Source organism: Mus caroli, unplaced genomic scaffold (assembly GCF_978045245.1).
Source record: "Mus caroli unplaced genomic scaffold, Mus_caroli_1 scaffold_2, whole genome shotgun sequence".
Taxonomy (NCBI): domain Eukaryota; kingdom Metazoa; phylum Chordata; class Mammalia; order Rodentia; family Muridae; genus Mus; species Mus caroli.
This window is the reverse complement of record NW_028227257.1, coordinates 48,602,945-48,625,331: the sequence shown is the minus strand read 5'-3', so window position 1 is coordinate 48,625,331 and position 22,387 is coordinate 48,602,945. Positions and strand designations below refer to the sequence as shown.

Below are 22,387 nucleotides of genomic sequence, written 5' to 3'. Positions count from 1 at the left end.
AATGAAGTTATTATTTACACAGCATGATATTGGTACAAAAATGCACATGTTGATCAATGGGATGGAACTGAAGACCTAGATGTAAATCCTTACACCCATGGACACTTGCTTTTTGATAAAGCCAAAGATGGGGAAAAGGAAGTAACTTCAACAAATGGTGCTGGTCAAACTGGATGGCTGTTTGTAGAAGAATCCAAATAGATCCACACTTATCACCATGTACAAAATTCAACTCCAAATGGATCAAAGACCTCAACATAGACACACTGAAGCTGATAGAAGAGAAACGGCACAGGAAGACTTTCTGAATAGAACGCCAACAACACAGGCATGAGATCAACAATAAATGAAACTGAAAAGCTTCTGCTCAGCAAAGACTCTATCATTTGGACAAGTCGGCAGTCTGCAAAATGGGCAAAGATTTGTACTAATTATACATCCCGCAGAGGGCCAATACCAAAATATATAAAAAAAAACTCAAGGGGAAAAAAAACCAAACATAGACATCAAGAAAACAAGGAAACTAATTTAAAAATGGGATACAGATCTAAATAGAACATTCTCAAAAGAGGAAACTTGAATGCCTGAGAAACGCTTAAATGTTCATCCTTAGTCACCAGGGAAACGCAAATGAAAACTACTTTGATATATCATCGTACCCTGTCAGAACGGCTAAGATCAATAATCAAATGATAGCTCATGTTGGTTAGATATGAAATAAAAGAAATACTCATCTTTTGCTGGTGGACCTGAAAACTTGACCAGGCTCAGTGGGATTCAATGTGGTGGTTCTGGGGAATCAATCTACCCTCAGATCCACATCTGGGGCACAGACCTAAAGGATGATCCATCCTGCCAAAGACACTTGCTCAATGTTCACTGCAATAGCCAGAAACTGAAACCCTAGATGCTCATCAACAGATCTCCCGCAACCTTTCCTTTATACTGCCAATTATAAAAGTACAAAAAATACTGCAATTTGAACTGGATAATTAAACTTTAGAAGAATAGATCATGTAAGTCAGAAATAAAGGGAAAACCAAAAATAGATTAAGAGAAAAAAACAAATGTTTGAGGTTTGAGTCAACTAACCAAACAAAACATTAAAAAATTGCTATTCTGAGACCATTAAAAACTAATGAGAGTTTGAATACTAATTTATAATTTAGATTATTATACTTTATAGGCATATAAACAGCCAAAGTGGCTCAAGAAAACCTGACTTTTAAAAAAATTATTATGTCACTGATGTCCTTGAGCATGCTAGGCAAGCACTCAACGCCTAAGCTGTGTTCCTCACGGCTGCTTGGGACTGCATGGCCACTCTGCAGGCTGCTGTAGTGTTCCTCACGGCTGCTTGGGACTGCATGGCCATCCTGCAGGCTGCTGTACTGTTGCATAACTGGGTTGGAGGCGTTGGCATTTTTACAGTCTTCAGAGTGCCTGTGCCTCTGAACGGATGCCAGTAAGTTCCCACTTGTCACAATTTTCACCACTTCCTGTTTCACTGGGTTTCTGTTGCTATTCTTCTGTAAGGAGATAATATTTCTGTCTGTATCCAAATGAAAGACAGGGAAGAAAAAACGAGAAAGAAAGAACACCAGTGGAGGGCATTGTGACTTTGTTTTCTGTGCAATCAGCATGTCTACCATAGGTCCTGGTCCGCTGGCTCCTTCTGCCACTAAATCTGTCATCCGTCTTTATTTTTTTCTATCTTTGGCTTTCCCATATCCGATTTAAAAAATGTTTACTTATATTCTCTTTTCGTATTTGCATGGTTTTATTCCTGAAATTTAAATGTTTAATCCACCTTGAATGTGATATTAGACAGCACTATGATGTCTATGAAGCCTAGCGCTTCCTATTAATTTAAACACATTAGTAATTCATTCAGGGTGAAGCAGTAGGTTTTTTTTTTAATATTTCAAAATTATTCTTACATAATCTTTTCTAGGAATGTTTATTTTTAAAGATTTATTGTTTAATACGTGTAGGTGCATCTGTCTGCATGAGTGAGTGTGCACATCAGTGCGAGTGAGTAGTGCCTGAGGAGGCCAGGGACACTGGGCAGCCTGAAGGCAGAGCTAAAGACCCACCTCAGGTAGGTAGTGGGAACCGAACCTGAGTCCTCTGGGAGAGGCTCTTACTCTGAGCCATTTGTCAAGCTCTCGGGTTTTAAAATGTTCTTTTGGGCTGTAAAGAATATCAAATGTATAATTTACATAAAAGAATGGGTCTTGTTAAATGCTGGTCTCCTTCCAAATTTATGCTCAAGTTTAATTTTGGCTGTAATAGTATTAATCGGCAAGACCTCTGAGAGGCGCAGAGTCATGTGCTCTCCTCTCATCCGTAAACGGCTATCATGAGGTGGTTTCTTATAACAGGATAGATTTGGTCATTCTGACTCTTGGCTTTTCTTTGTATTTCCACCATATTATATAAGGCAGCAGAAGGCCCTTGTGAGAGGTCTCAAACAAAATGAGAAGTAAATGTCTGAGAACTATGTGAATGTGTATATATGTGTACACATGTAAGAGCCTGTGTCTGTGTGGTGAATGTGTATATATGTGTACACATGTAAGAGCCTGTGTCTGTGTGGTGAATGTGTATATATGTGTACACATGTAAGAGCCTGTGTCTGTGTGGTGAATGTGTATATGTGTGTACACATGTAAGAGCCTGTGTCTGTGTGGTGAATGTGTATATATGTGTACACATGTAAGAGCCTGTGTCTGTGTGGTGAATGTGTATATATGTGTACACATGTAAGAGCCTGTGTCTGTGTGGTGAATGTGTATATATGTGTACACATGTAAGAGCCTGTGTCTGTGTGGTGAATGTGTATATATGTGTACACATGTAGGAGCCTGTGTCTGTGTGGTGAATGTGTATATGTGTGTACACATGTAAGAGCCTGTGTCTGTGTGGTGAATGTGTATATATGTGTACACATGTAAGAGCCTGTGTCTGTGTGGTGAATGTGTATATATGTGTACACATGTAAGAGCCTGTGTCTGTGTGGTGAATGTGTATATGTGTGTACACATGTAAGAGCCTGTGTCTGTGTGGTGAATGTGTATATGTGTGTACACATGTAAGAGCCTGTGTCTGTGTGGTGAATGTGTATATGTGTGTACACATGTAAGAGCCTGTGTCTGTGTGGTGAATGTGTATATGTGTGTACACATGTAAGAGCCTGTGTCTGTGTGGTGAATGTGTATATATGTGTACACATGTAGGAGCCTGTGTCTGTGTGGTGAATGTGTATATGTGTGTACACATGTAAGAGCCTGTGTCTGTGTGGTGTTTCCTCAGAGGTTCTCTCTCCTTTCTTATGAAACAGACTCTCACTGGAGCCCACTGACTTAGCTAGACAGAGTTGTCAACAAGCTCCAGGAGTCTACGTGTGTGTGTGTGTGTGTGTGTGTGTGTGTGTGTGTGTGTGTGTAGACCGAATACCAGTGCCCATGTGCGGAAGTCAGAGAAAAATTTGTGGACTCATTTCTCTCCACACACAATCTGACTTATGAGGACAGAACCAGGCTTGCATGGCAAACACTTCGCCTGCCTGCCAAGCCATCTTATTAGCTCTTAACCTTATTTTTGAGATAAAGTCTCTCACTAAACCTGAGCTCACCAATTTAGTTAGATGGTGTGTTGGTTACTTTTCTATTGCTATGACAAGACACTGTAACCAAGGCAATTTATAAAATAAACAGTTCCAGAGGGTTAGAGTCCATGCCCATCATGGTGGGAAACAATACAACAGGCAGGCAGGCACAGTACTGGAGCAGTAGCTGAGAGCTTACATCTGATCCACAAGCATGAGGCAGAGAAAACTGGGAACGTTGTGAGCTTCTGAATTCCAGGACAGCCAAGGCTACAAAGAGAGACCCTGTCTCGAAAGAAAGAAAGAAAGAAAGAAAGAAAGAAAGAAAGAAAGAAAGAAAGAAAGAAAGAAAGAAAGAAAGAAAGGAGGCAAACAAGCAAGAAAAAAAAAGAAAGAAACCCTAGTGACACAGGTCCTTCCATAAGGCCACACATCCTAATACTTCTCTAACAGTTCCACCACCTGGGGACCAAACATATGGGGCCATCCTCATTCAGACCACCACCCATGGTTAACCTAGAAAGCCCCTGCTTTCTTCCACTATACACAGCCTTTTACGTAGGTTCTAAGAGTCCTAACTCAGGTCCACATGCTTATGTAGCAAGAATTCTAATCAAATGAAGCCAGTATCAGCCTCTTAATAGCAATGTTTTAAATTTCCCAGTCTGTGGGATTCTGTGATACAGCAAACCTGGACTAAGATAAATCTTTATGTACAACACATATTCTTTTCATTTATCCTAGACTTATTCTGTTCCTTTAGAGAGATTTGGGCTTTAGGGAGTTTTGTTTTGTTTTAGCTTTCTGTTTTTAAGAGCAAGTCTCACCATGTAGCCTTGGCTGTCCTGGAACTCGCTATGTGAACCAAGCTAGCCTTACGTTCTATTTTTTATTTTTTGCAACAGGGTCCTGCCCAGGCTGTCCTTGAACTTCAGATCCTGTTGTTTCAGGTACCTGAGTGCTGGAACTCCAGGCCTGAGTAGATCATGCTATGCACAGCTGGAAGAGGCTTAGAATACAAGGCAAGTCTGGAGGATACTCAGAAACTGAAGGGACGGATAGTGCAAACACTTCTCTGAGAAAACAAGAACACAGATGTGCTGGCTGGTTTTGTCATCTTGACACAAAAGATGGAAAGAGAGAACCTTAATTGAGAAAATGCCTCTATAATATCAGCCTGCAGACAAGTCTGTCGGGCATTTTCTTGAGTAATGACTGACATGGGAGGGCCCAGGCCACTGTGGGCAGTGATAGCCCTGGAGAGGTGATTCTGGGTTGTATAAGAAAGCAGGTTGAGGGCTGGAGAGATGGCTCAGCAGTTAAGAGCACTGACTGCTCTTCCAGAGGTCCTGAGTTCAATCCCAGCAACCACACAGTGGCTCACAGCCATCTGTAATGGAATCTGACACCCTCTTCTGGTGTGTGCCTGAAGACAGCTACAGCGTACCCATATACATTAAATAAATAAATAAATCAGAGAGAGAGAGAGAGAGAGAGAGAGAGAGAGAGAGAGAGAGAGCAAGCAAGCAGGTTGAGTGAGCCATGAAGAAGAAGCCGGTAAGCAGCACTCCTCCCACCCAGGCCTTGGCATCAGCATCCCGCCTCCAGGTTCCTCCCTTGAGTTCCTGCCCTGATGGACTGTAAGCTGTAAGAAATAATTTCCTACTCACATTGTTTTTGGTCATGGTATTTATCACAGCAATAGAAACCCTAACTAAGACAACAGGAAAATGTATATATTATTTTGAATGTTGAAATTAGTATGCTGTGTCTTTCAAAATATAGCATTTTAAGGTAAAAAAAAAAAAAAAAAAAAACCAGCAATGAGCAGCGATGAGAGATGGCCCTAGGGTGTCAATCTCCAGTATTTAAAATCAACCATCTTCACGTTAGAGACAAGTAAAAGACTTGAAGGAGACAGCATTGGGAACTGCTGTGTATGGAGTAGAGGTTCTATATGTATGACTAAACATGTTTTTCTGCAACATTACCAGTGAATGCTAAAAACCCAAGTTCTCCAAAAAGCACCTCTATCATAGAGAAGAAATACTTTCCTTTATTCTAACCTCAAATTCCCTCAGATTATGAGATATTTTGTTTCTCCCATGAAAGCTGCCTAAGGAAATAAGTGTGAAAATCTGAGGCCCAGTCTGAATGTGGCACCTTCAGAGGTGATGTGTACTGGTGGTGCTCAGCCAGAGCCTGCTGGTGTCCCTGGTGGCACTGAAGTCACACTTCTTTCCAGATGCGCCAGTCTCTGCCACTAAGATTTCAAAGATCTCCCTTTGCACTCCAGGCTTTTACAATCTTCTGTGTTAGTTCCTTGCTGCAAACAGATATCCATTCTATCAGGGAATAAGATCTCAGTTAAAAAATCTTTTATGCCCCAAGTGCAAACAGCTAAGCAATGTTTTATAAACATTTCCCTAGTGAACCTTATCTACATTGTTTGAGTTCGTCTGAGGGCATTCTTATCACTTATTCTTTCTACTGAAGAAACTGGCTGACCAGCTCGGTCATGCAGGCCTGCAACCCCAGCACTTCTGAGTCTGGGGCAGGGCACCGTGAGACCCAAGTTGGCCCAGGCAGTGCAATGAGACTGGGTCTCAAAGACAAAAAGGAAGAATGCTGGCAAGGCCATAGGGTCAATCTCTAGTATTTTAAATCAACCACCTCCCAACAAATGATGGATATCTGGGTGTTCTGTCTTCAAGTGTCAAATCTGGAAAAGAAAGGAAAAAAAGCCTTGCCACGGACTCAAACGGCTGGCAGAGACTTCTCTGCAGCAACCTGTGTAACTTCCCCCTCTGCATTCCTAGCCATCCACAGTTTAGAGAACTGGAGGACAGAACCCTAGAGCTACTGCAACGCCACATGCTAGTTATCTGTCCCATCTCTATCTCAGTGTGGATCTGCCCATTTGACTTCATGTATACATCACCTTAGTATTTTGACTCTTATCTTTATTAAAGAACGTTACAGGGGCTGAAGAGATGGCTCTGTGGGTGAGAGTGCTTGCTGCCAAGCCTGATGGCCTGAGCTTGATCCTCAGCACCCACAAGGTAGAAGAGAGAACAGACTCTTGTAAGTTGTCCTCTGACTTCCACATACACACAAATAAATAAGTAGATGTAAAATAGCAGTGGCAATGTAAAGCAGAATGCTTTAAGGCTTTATTACCTTATTTGTACTTTGTTTTTAAAGACACTTACATTCTAAACAGAGCTGGCTACGATGTCCTAAGACGTTGTCCTAGTACTCTGTAGTCAGAGACAGGTGGGTCTGAGTTCAGGCAGCCTGGGCTATACAGTAAGAGCCTGCTTAAAAAATAAAAATAAAAATAAAAATGTGGGGTTGGAAAGAGGGTTCAACTGTTAAGAGCACTGACTGCTCTTTCAGAGGACCTGAGTTCAATTCCCAGTATCCACATGGCGCTCACAACTGTCTGTAACTTTGGTTCCAGGATACCTAACCGGACACCCTCACAGAGACATACATGTAAGGAAAACATCAATGTAATAAAAGTAAATCAATAAAAAAGACCTAAGCGGCTGCTTTAATAGTCTTGAGCCTCCGTGCTCTGTACATGGTGGTGTGGATCCCTCTGCAGTTGTGCCGTCTCTGCTGTCACTGACCCTCTGGGTGTGTGAACAGTTCTCTCCCTGGCGGGTCCTGCACAAGTAAAGTAGTCAAGCCTGAGCTGCTGTCTTTCATTTGTGTGTCATAACTGGAAGCCTGGATGTTTGCTGCTCTAATGGTCCTTTACTCTGCCATATTCCACAGGTTAATTATTTTGTAATTATCGTTTTGTTTTTCAAGACAGGGTTTTTCTGTGTAGCTCTGGCTGTCCTGGCACTTGCTCTGTCTACCAGGCAAGCTTTGAACTCAGAGATTTAAAAATCTCATCAGACCTTTATGAAACTTCACTGTGGTGGTAATGATGAGGGATTCAAACTTGTAATCTCCTATTTTCTGTTCTGTTTCAGGTACATGGTGCATATACTATAATATTACAAATCTATCAGTTGTTAATTACTGGACTCTATTTAATTCATGGTTTTACAATTAGCTTGGTCAAAGTTCTATTTTGTTTGCTTAGTTTATTCTTTGAGACAGGATGCCCCTACAGGATCCCTGGCCTTAAACTCTCAATCTCCCTACCTCAGCTTCCCAAGTGCTGAGGTGTACACTCTTACACATGGCTCTAAGTGCAGAATTTGTAAAACGATTATCTATCCATCCATGCATTCATCCATCAATTTTGAGACAGATTCTCCTTATGTTCAGACCTGGCTAGTCTGAACTCAGATATGTAGATGAGACTAATCTCAAAGTCACAGCGATCTGTTTTCCTCTGCCTACTGAGTACTTAGATTAAACACATGTGCTACCACATCTAAGCACAGAATTCTTTAAATTGTTAATTGTTAACAACAACAACACTATCACACTACAGTGCTCAGGCAGCACAGAGCACAAGTTGTAGAGAAAGGAAAGACTCTCATGTTGAACTTCACAGTCTGTTACACAAGGGCACTGAAAATAAGCAGGCAGAAGAGCGTGGCCATCCTCCTTCTCAATCTAGTAAACTCTAGGTATATTATCTGCTTAATCTTAGAAAAGCTATCTTGTCCCCCCCCCAAAAAAAAAACAAACCCAGTGCATCTTTCTCCACAAAGAAAATCAAATAACAACGATGTCGAGAATAACCACTCTTATTACCTGTGTGTGTCAATCTTTTAACATCTCTCAGATTCAACGGGACCAGTACATATCTCTAGAGCTGCATCTTAGTCTACATTGATGGTTCATTAGCTCCTGGCTCTTACACAGGTGCAGGGCACAAGATAAACACACTTTTAAAATAATTGGTAAGACGTTACATTCTAGTACAAAAGGTTGATTTCCTATAAATCCACATAGTTAGTAGAATATAAAGACAGAGCTAGAGAAAATCTTCAGTACTAGTTTGTTTGGCTTGATGAGGTGTGGGTAACAACAGTTGCTGTGAGTTAGCGAGTGCTTATTATGCCAGACCCTGAGACCAGCATCTCACAGCTCTCTTCCCCACCCACCAGCTCTCATTCCTCCTGCCCTCTGAACACTGGGGGCAGTCTCTGCACTAACCACTACCCACTCCAAAACAAAAAACAAAACCAAAACAACCCCCCCCCCAAAAAAAACCAAAAAAAACAAAAAAACCCTTCTCTGACTAAAGGTGAAAGCACCACAAATCTATGGGTGAAAACATAAATATTTAGAAGGAAGTCTAACAGCATGACTACTTAACAAAACTACAGGGTTTCCCAGGGCCTATTTTCTCACCATTGGTCTTAGGGTTTCTATTTCCATTTCTAGGATAAAATAACATGGCCAAAATCAACTTGGAAAGAAAAGGATTTCTTTCACCTTATACTTGTAGGTAACAGTCCATCACTGAGGGAAGTCAGGGCAGCAACTCAAGCAGGGCAGGAACGTGGAGGCAGAGACCATGCTTACTGACTTGCTCCTCGTGGAGTGTCCAGACTACTTCCTTATATCATCCAGGACCACCTGACCAGGGGTGGCCCCACCCTCTTTGGGGTTAGGCCCATCCACATCCAATCATTAATCAAGAAAATGATCCACAGGCCTGCCCAGTGGTTAATCTGGCGGGGGCATTTTCTCAACCGAGATAGTTTCCTCTTTCTACATGACTCTAGCCTGTGTCAAGTTAACATAAAACTAGCTAGCATACCAGGTATGGACTTTTGATCAGGTTTACAGTCCTCGGCCTGAAATACTTTCTGGGAAGGTGACCTTATAACCAATCAGAAAACTGCTGGTTACCCTCAGAACAATTATGTAAGTACAGCTTCCTGGGCAAATGGGTATTGAAGTATACAAGGCCCAGTGTTGGCTGAGACTAGAAAGGTTACACAGAAAAAGCCAGCCTATGTAACCATGTGCAATCCTTTACGTAATACATAACCTGACAGATCTGTTTTCTATATCAATTCTTTAAGACAGTAATCAAAGTGAGCAGTCTGCATAGTGCTTTACAGTTTATGAGCAGGATTGTATATGTAAGCTTTTAAGTCTTTATAATCACCATAGCTTGAATATTATACTTTCCAATATGTAGATGAAAAACAAAACAGCAACCAGATTACACACAGTAAAACTGGCTTCACAAACCTCTACTTCCAGGATCCTACTGCCTCTGTGGACTTTGCAAGCTTGTGTGACCTGCGAGTGCTGGAGCCGGCGTGCAAGTGAAACAGCAAGCAGGTGACTGGTCCTGAGGGCTCTGAGCAGGCTCACACACCCCAGCTCATCCCCACTGTATTCACGTGACCTCAAGAAGGGCCCGTATCACAATTCTCTAATAATTTTAAATGAGGTATATACATTTAAATTGTTTTCTAAGGCCAGTTATGGTGGTATATACTTTAAATCTGAGCACTCAGGAGAAAGGGTCAGGCAGATATCTGTGAGTTGGAGGCTAGCCTGGTGTACATAGTGAGTTCCAAAACATCCTCGGCTATTTAGACACCCTGACTCAGAGGAAAAAACAAAACAAAACAACAACAATAAAAAACCCAAAACATGTTTTCCTATCTATAATCTTATATTTATAGGAATGCTCCACAGATTTCCCATACTCTTCCTTTAGCATCCCCTATTAAATAAAATCTTACATTACGAAAGGAAAGCAAGACTGGTTCAATCCTATTAAATAAATGATAGACTTTATTCAAACTTTACTGATTCTTTGATAACTGTTTTCCATTTTAGGATCTAATCCAGGGTCATACCTTGTATTTAGTTGTAACTCTTTAGTCTCTTCCAAAATATGACAAAGAACTATGTTTTTTAAATTAAAATTAATCAGGGTTCTTCTTACTCTGAAAATCCCATGGTATTCAGAACAGAGCCCTGAACACTAACCGCCAGCCTTCGGGGTTGCTAGGTCTATGTGATAACTAAGAAAAGGCTGTGAAATCAGAGCAAGTGGCTCTAAGGTCAAAAAGAGCCCAATAACTTTTAACACTCGTGTGTGTGTGTGTGTGTGTGTGTGTGTGTGTGTGTACTGGAGGAAATGATGCACATGGAGGTGGATGTGTGGGTGCCACGGTGCACATGTGGAGGTCAGGGGACAAGTCTGTGGAGTTCTCTTTTTCCACATTTCCATGGGTTCTAGGGATTGAAGTCATTTTGCCAGCTGGCACAGCAAGAGCCATTACCATGTGAGCCGAGCCACCTCACAGGTCCCCAAGAGCCTTTCTCTAGTAAAGAGAACTGACTGTGACAACTGAATAGGTCAACTGCACTTAAGATACCTGTCAATAAAATAAATGAATCAACAGTTAGTCATAAGTTCCTGGAAAACCACAGGTCACCAGATAGAAATCAATACAATTTTGTTTAATGGAACAGTCATGAAAGGTTTAATTTGTTTTTAAATTAAAGGACTTGACTTTGTTCAGGCTCTAGACAAAGTAAATTGATAATTTTATTAATAACTAGGTAAGTATACAAAGGTTATTAAAAGCATTATGTTTTCTCTCCATACCCCTTTTCCTTACTGGTAGCATTAAAGTTGCCTAGTGAGGTAATTCTAATTCAAACTCTGACCCCTAGGGAAAGTTGTCTTTATAGAATATCCCATGATTCTATATAACACATGCATATTCAAGCTACTTTAGAAGAAGTGGTAAGATCCTCTTTGATGCTCAACAGGTCTCTTATTTTTGAGGCCCAAGGTCTAACACAGTAAGTTCAGGCCTTTCTTGATGAATCTCCTTTCTGATGACTAAACCCAGGGTTTTTAAAATGCTAAGCATTCATTGTCACTGATTTATAATCCCAGCCCCACTGGTGGGTTCTCAATTCCTAGAAAAGGTACTAGTTTTTCAGAATCCATAAAGGGCCTGAGAATCATTGAAGAGAAAAAGTACTAAAGACATAAAGCACATTACTAAGCAACATAAAGTCTAATAAACCATAACCACATTGAGAATGGTATAAAACAACCAAACAAATAAAATACTCTGTAATCTTACAGGCTTAAAATAAAACAAAACAAAACGAAACAGAAAACAGTGTAAGCAATGTTTTATTTCTTTCCTTTTTTTTTTCACTTTGTAGACCAGGCTGGCCTCGAACTCAGAAATCCGCCTGCCTCTGCCTCCCAAGTGCTGGGATTAAAGGCATGTGCCACCACCGCCTGGCGTAAGCAATGTTTTAGAAACTGACCAGCAGAATGAGGGTTAGTAAGACTAAGCTTCAAGGCGGTACTTAGAATCCAAGCAAGGGTCCACAGTAGGTCATGTTTCAATTCACTGTTCCTTCTCTGAGGATGGGAGCCACAGGGAAGTCCAGTTTCCTACTCCCAGAACAAGGATACCTACAACATCCACCTGAGGGGTGTGTCTGGCAAACAGCAGGCATCCATCATTGCTATCAAGTTAGTTTTGGTTCTCTAATGCAAGGTCAGCTTTTTTGTGGGAGTGGGAGTATGGTTAAATAAATGTAAGCTTTCCTGAGTTAGCAATCATTTTTGCTTCGGTCACATCTTCCTGGCCCACTCTGTCTCACAAGTAGACTTCCTTCTAAAGTGACTGGTTTAGAGTATGGAATTTTGAGAAACAGGCATTCATTGAACTTTTGTTGTTGTTGTTGTTGTTTTTCCAACAAGTTCTAGATGGCTAATGCACACAAACTAAAAACCTTGTTTTTAAACCTTAATGTGTACAAAGAAAATCTATGGACTAAAGCAACCATCTAAGAGGCTCATGATGAACTCAGCAAATCTCAAATGGCTGTAAATCCAAAGTATGAAGGCTGCATTTTATATACTTTAACACTGGGTGGCAATTATCCCGAGCTTCTAGAGCCTAGGCACTACACTCAAATATCTCCTCTTTGACTCACTGGATCACTTTGTTCTTTTACACAAGATCTATGGAACTTTTACAAGTGTATGTGACACTGAGGACTGAACCCTGGGTCTCTTATAAGCCAGGCAGGCACTGTACCCAGCCGAACTGTTTGCTTAAGACATTTTCAGGCAAAGCCTGGAATTACTGGGATGATGGGGAAGGATGAAGTCTGTTTCCTCTAAGTGAGCCTGATTCTGCTTTTATGTTTTAAAGCATCCTGAAAAGGTCATAATCACTCCAGAATGATGAACAATCTCTTTCTAAACAGCTTTTTAAGGAGACAAGTCTTGCAATGTCATTAATCCTGAAAGTTTTCTTCTCTTTATATAATAAAAACATTTACATGATCAGTATTATAACCTTCATCACATACAGCATTTGTATTATTTGGATTTTACAGATGGCTATATTAAATAGTTCTGAGTTCCTCCTCCTAAGATTAGGACTGACAGTCTTAACGGTAAATGTCCTCAGTAAGGTCACTGTAGCAGGGCTGGGTCTACTCCCTACTGTCCCTAGGAGTCACTGAGCTCTGTGGAAAAGTCACACAACTTACTTTATAAAAGGCTGGCTCACAAGTCCTATCAGATTATCCCTTTACAATAACCCAATTACAGAAAAAGGAAAGATTTCTTATTTTTGTGCTTTACTCTGAGACCAGGTCTTGCCATGTAGCTCTGACTAACCTGGAACTTAGACTATAGACCAAATTGTCCTCAAACTTGCTATTCTTCCTCAGTCTCACAAGTGCTGGGACTCCAGGGACTAGACACCACATCTTAAAATGACATATTCTTTTTAAGATTTATTTTGATTATTTTTAATTGTGTATGTGTCTGTCTGTCTGTCTTTGTCTATGTATGTAGGCACACATACACAAGTGCAAGGGTCCATGGAGGCCATATATGCCAGCGTTGGAGTTGTAGATAGCTGTAAGCTGAGTGACATATGCTGGGGACTGAAATCCAATGCTCTGCAAGAGCACAGTACTTACCCTAATCACTGAGCCCTCTCTCCGGCCCTGGTAATGACATATTCTTAAGAAATATTTATTGAGTCTTTTTTTTCCTCTAAAAGAACGAACTGTTTAGAAAAACACTATCAGGTAGAAGAAACCGAATCCTTCTTTAGAGGAAGAGATGTAATAAAGAATGTCCTTGGTTTTCTCTTTTATGATTAATAAGATAGATAGTGGCATGGGGCCGGGCCGGGCGGTGGTGGCGCACGCCTTTAGTCCCAGCACTCGGGAGGCAGAGGCAGGCAGATTTCTGACCTCGAGGCCAGCCTGGTCTACAGAGTGAGTTCCAGGACAGCCAGGGCTACACAGAGAAACCCTGTCTCGAAACAAAACAAAACAAAACAAAACAAACAAACAAAGAAGATAGTGGCATGGGGCTGGAGAGATGGTTTAGAAGAGCACTGGCTTCCCTTCCAGAAGACCTGAGTTCAAGTCCTAGCACCACAAGCAGCTCACAAGCATCTCTAACTGCAGCTCCAAGGGACCAAATACCCTTGTTCTGGCCTCTGTAGGCATCAAGACATATGTGACACAAAGATATATATGCAGGCAAAACACATAAAACACTATACACATAAAATATGTAAATAAATAAAATGCTTAAAATAGCTTTTAAAAAAACTGTGTAGAGGATGATGGCTGCCCTCCTCTCCTGCCATGTCTGTCTTCCTTTCTTCTGTGTAATTAGCATTTGTAGGCGGGCAGGCAGGTGTACACTTCCTAACTTCTCCTTGCAGTTACATTTGACCACATCTTAATTAAAATACATGCAATAGATACACCGGAAGCTGTCTGGAAATCATGGGAATCACAGCACCTACAACTGTTTTCTACTTCCTACTTCATCCCTTTCTTCACCTTGTTTTCTGTAATGTGGACACCATGACCAATCTACTCAAGGGCTGGAAATATAGCTCACTGATACAGCGCTCACCCAGCATGCACAAGTTCTGGGTTCTATTCATTGCATGACACATAGAGGAAGAGGATGGAGTTACCACAACTTGAAGGTGGAATGGCAAGAAAGAAATGGGCGTGTTTAGTATGGGGTCCCTTACTCCATGATTCTTCATGCTGTGACAACCTTTACATTCATGAATGTGGGGCGCCGCTAATCTTCCGGTGCTGAGTCATTTCCTCAGCACCAACTAGTAAACACCTAGTTTGCGCCTGCGCTGGAAATCCCCGCCCCGGGCAGCTCCGCCTCAGGGATGGGGTGATCAGTGTTGAGCCAATCATGGCTTGTTACGTCCGAGGCGGGGAGAATTCCTATAAAAAGGAGGGGCTGGGACTGCCTGGGGTCTCCGGTTGTGAAGCTTATGCTCTCCCTCTCAAGACGCATAAAGCTTGCTGCAGAAGAACCCTATCGTGTGTGGTGTCCTCATTCGCGGGCGATTCAGAGAACACTCACATCTGGTGCCGAAATCCCGGGAAAACGAAGAACAGAAGAACATCGCGAGCACCGTCGGAGATCCCTCGGTGACGGGGAGGGTCCAGAACTGCAGGAACTACGTCTCGGAAAGGTATGCCTGAATTTTACCTGACCCTTTCGCACTCCCTTCAACTAACTGGGCCGTGGGAGGGATTGCCCGAGGCTTTAATTATCGTCCTCGTGGCCTTGGTTGTATGGTTCCTAGCCCTCTTCTTTTGTGAACATAGAAGGTTGTGTTAAATTGAAGTTCTTACGATCTCGGAGACATAAAACTGCAGTCTCCTTTAGAGTATCATGGGGGCTTCTCAATCAGTACAAACTTCATTAAAAGAACTTCTCAAAAGAAGGGACCTGAAGCTTGGGGACAGAGTTCTTCGCCGCTTTGTTGAGGAAGTTGATCGAGTAGCTCCCTGGTATGCGGTGTCAGGATCTCTGACACTGCCGTCATGGAATAAGCTAGGCAACGATCTAGAAACCTGTTCAGACCTCAGGTTGGGAGTTAAGGCCATATGGAAACTAGTTAAGAGTTGTCTTGAAGATGAGGCCTGTGAGGAGGAGCGAAAGAAAGGGCAAAAGGTTTTAGAAGCTATGCAGGAAGGTATGTCAGAATCCGAGCGTAGTGAGAGGATGGGTGTGCGCACAAAAACTGTAAAAAAGGCAAAAAAGGGAAGTGAAAAAGGACCTCCCGGGAGAAACAGAAAGGGAGAGAAGGGGAGCAGCAGGCCCGGGTTATATCCGACCCGAGAACTGGCTGCCCTCCACCTAAGAGATACCTCGGATTCTTCCGAAACCGAGGACAGTAAACTGACCTCGGAGGAAGAGGGCGAGTTAGAAGAAGAAGCAGTTAGATATAAAGGAGAAAGGTATCACCCAGATGAAGGCGGGCGACCTAAGTCAAGTAAGCCCGCGTCCGGTGTCTCCTCTAAGGATAGGAGATTGTTGGCTGCCGCCATTCCCTCCGCTCCCCCACCTTATGAGGCCCGGTCATCCACAATTTCCTTTTTTCCCCAAAAGATCCTCCGCAAGCTACAATTAGCGTTTCCTGTTTATGAACAAGAAGGGGGGAGAATCTACGCTCCTGTAGACTATAGTCAGATAAAAGATCTTGCAGAATCAGTAAGAAAATATGGTCCCAATGCTAATTTTACTGTTATGATTCTTGAAAGAATGGCACAAACTGCCATGACACCTAGTGATTGGCAAATGGTGGTTAAGGCCGCCTTGCCTACTATGGGACAATACATAGAATGGAAAGCCTTGTGGCATGAGGCAGCCCAGTCCCAGGCCAGGGTCAACGCAATAGCCCTTACGCAAGAGCAGCGGGATTGGACATTTGACCTTTTAACAGGCCAAGGCCCGTGGGCCGCAGATCAAATTAATTACCATTGGGGGGCGTACGCCCAGATTTCCAGCACAGCCATACGGGCCTGGAAGTCACTTAATCGCAAGGGAGAAACCACCAATCAGCTTACAAAAATTGTTCAAGGGCCCCAGGAGCCCTTTGCCGACTTCGTCGCACGCATGATGGAGGCGGCAGGAAAAATCTTTGGGGACCCAGAGGGGATAGGACCCTTTATTGAGCAACTGATTTTTGAACAAGCCACCCAGGAATGCAGGAATGCCATTGCTCCTAGAAAATCAAAAGGGTTGCAAGAATGGCTAAGAGTGTGTAGAGAGATAGGAGGTCCACTTAGCAATACTGGCCTCGCGGCCGCCATCATGTTAGCACAAAAGCATCCTCCACAAAAGAAGACCGGTGAACGGACCTGTTTTAATTGTGGTAAGCCTGGACATTTCAAAAGAGATTGCAAAGCCCCAGACAAGAAAGGGGGGGTCTTGACCCTCTGCACGAGGTGTGGTAAAGGGTACCATAGAGCAGATCAATGTCGCTCAGTGCGAGATATACAGGGAAGGCTTTTGCCTCCATTAAATGTTCCTGCTCCCAATGTGTCAAAAAACGGGTCATTGGGCCCACGGTCCCAGGGCCCTCAAAGATATGGGAACCGGTTTGTCAGAACCTCCGGGATGGCGGAAGAAGCGACCCAGGAAGACCCACAAGGGTGGACCTGCGTGCCGCCTCCGACCTCCTACTAATGCCCCAAATGAGTATCCAACCAGTACCTATAGAGCCAATGTCACCTTTGCCCCCTGGGACCATGGGCCTTATCCTCGGACGAGGATCACTCACCTTACGGGGCCTAGTGGTCCATCCTGGGGTTGTTGACCACCTACATTCCCCCGAAATACAGGTCTTATGTTCCAGCCCCAGGGGCGTGTTTTCTATCAGTGCAGGAGATAGGATAGCTCAATTGCTGCTCCTCCCCGACACCCTCTGGGAGGGCTCCCCAGGCCCCAGTCCCAAAACGATGGGGTCATCAGGAACTGATTCAGCCTACCTTGTTGTATCCCTGAATGAAAGGCCCAAACTCTGCCTCGAAGTAAATGGAAAAAGGTTTGAAGGTATTCTTGATACCGGGGCAGACAAAAGTATTATATCCACGCACTGGTGGCCAAAAGCTTGGCCCACTACGAAATCGTCCCACTCTCTACAAGGCCTGGGATATCATTCATGCCCTGCCATAAGCTCAATGAGTTTGACCTGGAAGGCTCCTGAGGGACAAAAGGGTAAATTCGAACCTTATGTGCTCCCGCTCCCAGTAAACCTTTGGGGGAGAGACATTATGCAACATTTGGGCCTAACCCTGTCCAATGAAAAAATTGTGTTGGGGGAAGGCTTGAACAAGGCAAAAAACATGATGCTAAAGATGGGCTACAGGACAGGCAAAGGATTAGGACGGTCAGAGCAAGGAGGAATTGAGCCTATTTCACCAGTAGGAAATATAGCCCGACAAGGACTGGGTTTTTCCTAGGGGCCATGGGGACGGTTCGGCCTATACCGTGGAAAACAGAGGACCCGGTGTGGGTCCCTCAATGGCCCCTATCCTCTGAAAAAATGGAGGCCGCCATACAATTAGTAAATGAACAACTAAAATTGGATCATATAGAACCTTCTACCTCCCCCTGGAATACGCCCATATTCGTTATTAAGAAAAGATCAGGGAAATGGAGGTTGCTCCATGACCTTAGAGCCATTAATGAACAAATGCATTTGTTCGGCCCTGTGCAAAGAGGCCTTCCTGTGCTCTCCGCCCTGCCCAGGGGTTGGAATTTGATTATAATAGATATTAAAGACTGTTTCTTTTCTATACCTCTATGTCCAATAGATAGGCCCAGATTTGCTTTCACCATACCCTCTGTTAATCATATGGAACCCGATAAAAGGTACCAATGGAAGGTTCTGCCACAAGGAATGTCCAACAGCCCTACTATGTGCCAACTTTATGTGCAGGAGGCCCTTTCTCCAGTAAGGGATCAATTTCCCTCGTTAGTCATGCTCCATTATATGGACGACATCCTTCTGTGCCACAAGGACCTTGGCCTGCTTCAAAGGGCCTACCCCCTTTTACTTAAAACTTTGAGTCAATGGGGACTTCAAATAGCTGTAGAAAAGGTCCAAATTTCAAATACTGGACAGTTCCTGGGTACCATGGTGACACCAAATAACATCATACCTCAAAAATTAGAGATAAGAAGGGACCACCTCCATACCCTAAATGATTTTCAGAAATTGTTGGGGGACATTAACTGGCTTAGACCCTTTTTAAAAATCCCCACTTCGGAATTAAGATCTTTGTTCAATATCTTAGAAGGAGATTCGCACATCACGTCCCCCCGAACATTGACTCCAGCTGCTGATCTGGCCCTACAAAAGGTGGAAATGGCCCTGGCACAAGCGCAGCTGCTCCGTATCGAAGAATCACAACCCTTTAGTCTGTGTGTCTTACAAACTGCCCATTTGCCAACTGCCGTTCTTTGGCAGAATGGGCCCCTGCTATGGGTTCACCCAAATGTATCCCCAGCAAAAATAATACATTGGTATCCTGAAGCCATAGCTCAGCTTGCACTCAGAGGCTATAAAGCAGCCATCACCCATTTCGGGCGTAGCCCCCACCTCTTGGTGGTGCCTTATACCTCTGTGCAAGTTCAGACCTTGGCCGCCACATCTAATGACTGGGCTATACTAGTTACAACTTTCCCTGGAAGCATAGACAATCACTATCCCAAACACCCGATCCTACACTTTGCCCAAAGCCAGTCAATTGTGTTCCCGCAGGTAACGGTAAGAAACCCAATTAAGGAAGGGCTCATGGTGTATACCGATGGCTCCAAGAATGGTGTAGGGGCCTTTGTGGTCAATGGCAAAATATGTTCCAAACAATATAAAGAAGCATCACCTCAAGTAATAGAGTGTCTAGTGGTTCTGGAGGTATTAAAAACCTTCTCTGAACCCCTCAATATTGTGTCAGACTCTAGTTATGTAGTAAATGCAGTAAACTTGCTGGAGGTGGCTGGAGTAATCAAACCCTCTAGCACTTTAGCACAAATTTTTCAAGAAATACAATCAGTGTTGCTTCAAAGAAAATTCCCAGTTTTCATCACTCATATCAGGGCTCATTCAGGCCTACCTGGCCCCATGTCCCTGGGTAATGACTTGGCAGACAAAGCCACCAAATTAATAGCCACAGCCCTGTCATCCTCTGTGGAAGCTGCAAAAGGATTCCACAATCGCTTTCATGTAACGGCAGAAACGTTGCGCCGTCGCTTCTCCTTGACTAGGAAAGAAGCTCGTGACATCGTCACTAGCTGCCAAAATTGCTGTGAATTTCTGCCCCTCCCTCATGTGGGGATCAACCCCCGCGGCGTTCAGCCTTTACAAATATGGCAAATGGATGTCACACATGTCCCCTCCTTTGGCAAATTACAATATCTTCATGTGTCCGTTGATACCTGCTCTGGCATTATTTTTGCATCTCCCCATGTGGGAGAAAAGGCAACACATGCGATCCAACACTGCCTCGAGGCTTGGAGCGCTTGGGGACAACCTAAATTTATTAAAACTGATAACGGACCAGCTTATACTTCACAAAAATTTCAAAGCTTTTGTCGCCAAATGGGAGTAACGCATCTAACTGGTATCCCATATAACCCACAAGGTCAAGGCATTGTTGAGAGAGCACATCGGACCCTTAAATCTTATGTTGTTAAACAAAAAGGGGGCGCTGACGAAGCTATACCCCGTACGCCAAAAGTGTCTGTGTCATTGGCACTATTCACCCTCAATTTTTTAAATCTTGACGCACACGGCCATACTGCGGCAGAACGACATTGTTCTGAACCAACTAGACCCAAAGAATTAATAAAATGGAAAGATGTCTTAACCAACAAATGGAGAGGCCCGGATCCTATTCTAATAAGATCCAGGGGAGCTGTTTGTGTTTTCCCGCAGAACGAACAAAATCCATTCTGGGTCCCAGAAAGACTAACACGATCAATACCCCAAGATGATGAAGATCGCCCTGCTGATATTGGGAATCACCCTGCCCCTGCAAGTGACATCCAAACGGGAGGAGATCCGATGGGGAATAATGTCGACGTTCCCGCTGCCAATGCCAGTGACACATGATGCGCAAGTATTCCCCCGCTTGTTTGTGACCGAAGATACCTTAGGTTTACCATATTTACCATGGGACCCACAAGCTGAACGGGTAATAGATAATAGAACCTTTATATTTAAAGGGAGCTTGTGTTTCATCAGCGGCAACCCATCAAATTACTGTATTGGGTTATTGTCACAGGTCTCTACACTCATTTCCAATGTATGGGCCGCTAATGGAACCCACTGGTGTGCAAATGCAACTTCAATTATAGCAGTTTGGCCTAAAAGCATTATCCAACTTGTTAAACAACCCAAATTGGCACCCTTTTGCTCTACCAAGGAAGAGACATTGTCAATCTTACCATGGTCCGGTTGCCAATCTCGCAGAACAGGGACTATTGGGAATCACTTTACCTTTTCTCCCCCTCTGGCCAATGGATCATTCCATATTGCAAAACTCAATGGTCTGGATAACCCCAGGGCCACCGGCAACCCTTTTGATTTGTGGTTGCTGTGCGGCCTTAATGGCAGTTGCACAGATTTAACCCCCATAGGCTTTGTGCAAGGAGCACGTATTAGAAAGGGGGTATTGTGCTCACAGTCATTTGGCGATAAGTCCCCCTGGGCCTTCCAACAGACTAAGGATTTTGGGCCGGTGCCTGTATGCGTTTGGCCCCCTTTTTTATGGGTAGTTAGTAATTCCACCAGCTCACATGATTTTAGTCAGTTAAATTGTAGTGAGAATGCCTGTTATTATGTGATGTGCTGGAATGCTACTAAATTTCCTTTAGCTTTGATAATGCGCTTGCCCCGATTTATTCCGGTCCCGGTGGTGGCGCCCAGCTCTTTGGCCTTGTTTAGAGAAAAAAGAGATTTTGGAGTATCGGCAGTTATAGTTGGTACCTTAGCGGCAGTGGGGATCACTGCCTCGGTTACCGCCTCTGCGTTAGCTTTGAGCGGGACAATACAAACGGCCGATACCATCAACCAACTCTCGGCCTCAATCACTGTAGCCATGGATAAGGGGCATTTCGCATACTCCCAATTACAGGGGGGTCTGTTATTGGTGAACCAACGTATAGACTTGGTTCAAGAACAAATAGACATTCTTTGGCAAATTGCCCAATTGGGATGTGAAATGAAACTGCCAGGCCTCTGTATTACCTCCATACAATTTAAAAATTTTACCCGTGCTGCAAACCTTTCTAAGAATTTGTCCTTACAGCTGAGAAATAATTGGTCGATGGAATTTGATCAGACTCTCCAAGAGCTTCGGATGGCTATAGTAGAGATCAACTCCACGCGACTTGATTTTTCCCTGACTGAAGGCTTCGCATCCTGGATTTCATCGGCCTTCTCTTATTTTAAAGAATGGGTGGGGGTGGGCTTATTCGGAATCCTCCTCTGCTTTGGACTGGCACTTAGCTTATGGTTAATCTGCAAATTATATAAGAAAAACAATAGAGACAAAATCATGATATCCCAGGCGCTTGCTGCCCTGGAGCAGGGGCAATCTGCACAGGTATGGTTGGCGGCGCTTAAACAAAATTGATTTGCACCACTGGTCGCTGGCTGCCCACGCTTTAGCGGGTGAGCTTCAGCAGCCCTAGAGGATTGTAGAGCAATGCATCGCACAGGTGGTCCCCCCGTCCCACCTGGGGAATATGCCGTCTAGTGGGGGTTTCCTGCCCTAGTCTTCCCCTCCTCGAAAAAATGGCAGAGGGACAGGTCGGAGCAACTTCGGGTCCCACTCAAGCCTAGTTGTTGCTTGCGGACATAGTTCTTACATCTCTGAGTAAGAGGATTCGGCCAATGTTCCCGTCCTCTCATACTGGGTGTCCAGTTGGTTTTATTAGATAAAAAAGGGGGAGATGTGGGGCGCCGCTAATCTTCCGGTGCTGAGTCA

General features: G+C 43.6%; 1 protein-coding gene across 5 annotated transcripts in view; it reads right to left on the bottom strand.

Moving 5' to 3' along the window:
• Rnf24 (ring finger protein 24) overlaps window positions 1-22,387 on the bottom strand; it is a 62,994-nt gene that overhangs the window by 21,096 nt on the left and 19,511 nt on the right. Inside the window, exon 1 of one of the 5 annotated variants that reach the window (XM_029468901.2) lies at window positions 9,788-9,916. The exons of 1 other annotated variant lie outside the window; for it this stretch is intronic. The gene's annotated coding sequence lies outside the window, so the exon portion shown is untranslated. 3 more of the 5 variants (XM_029468899.2, XM_029468906.2, XM_085834053.1) reach the window with 3 other exon arrangements.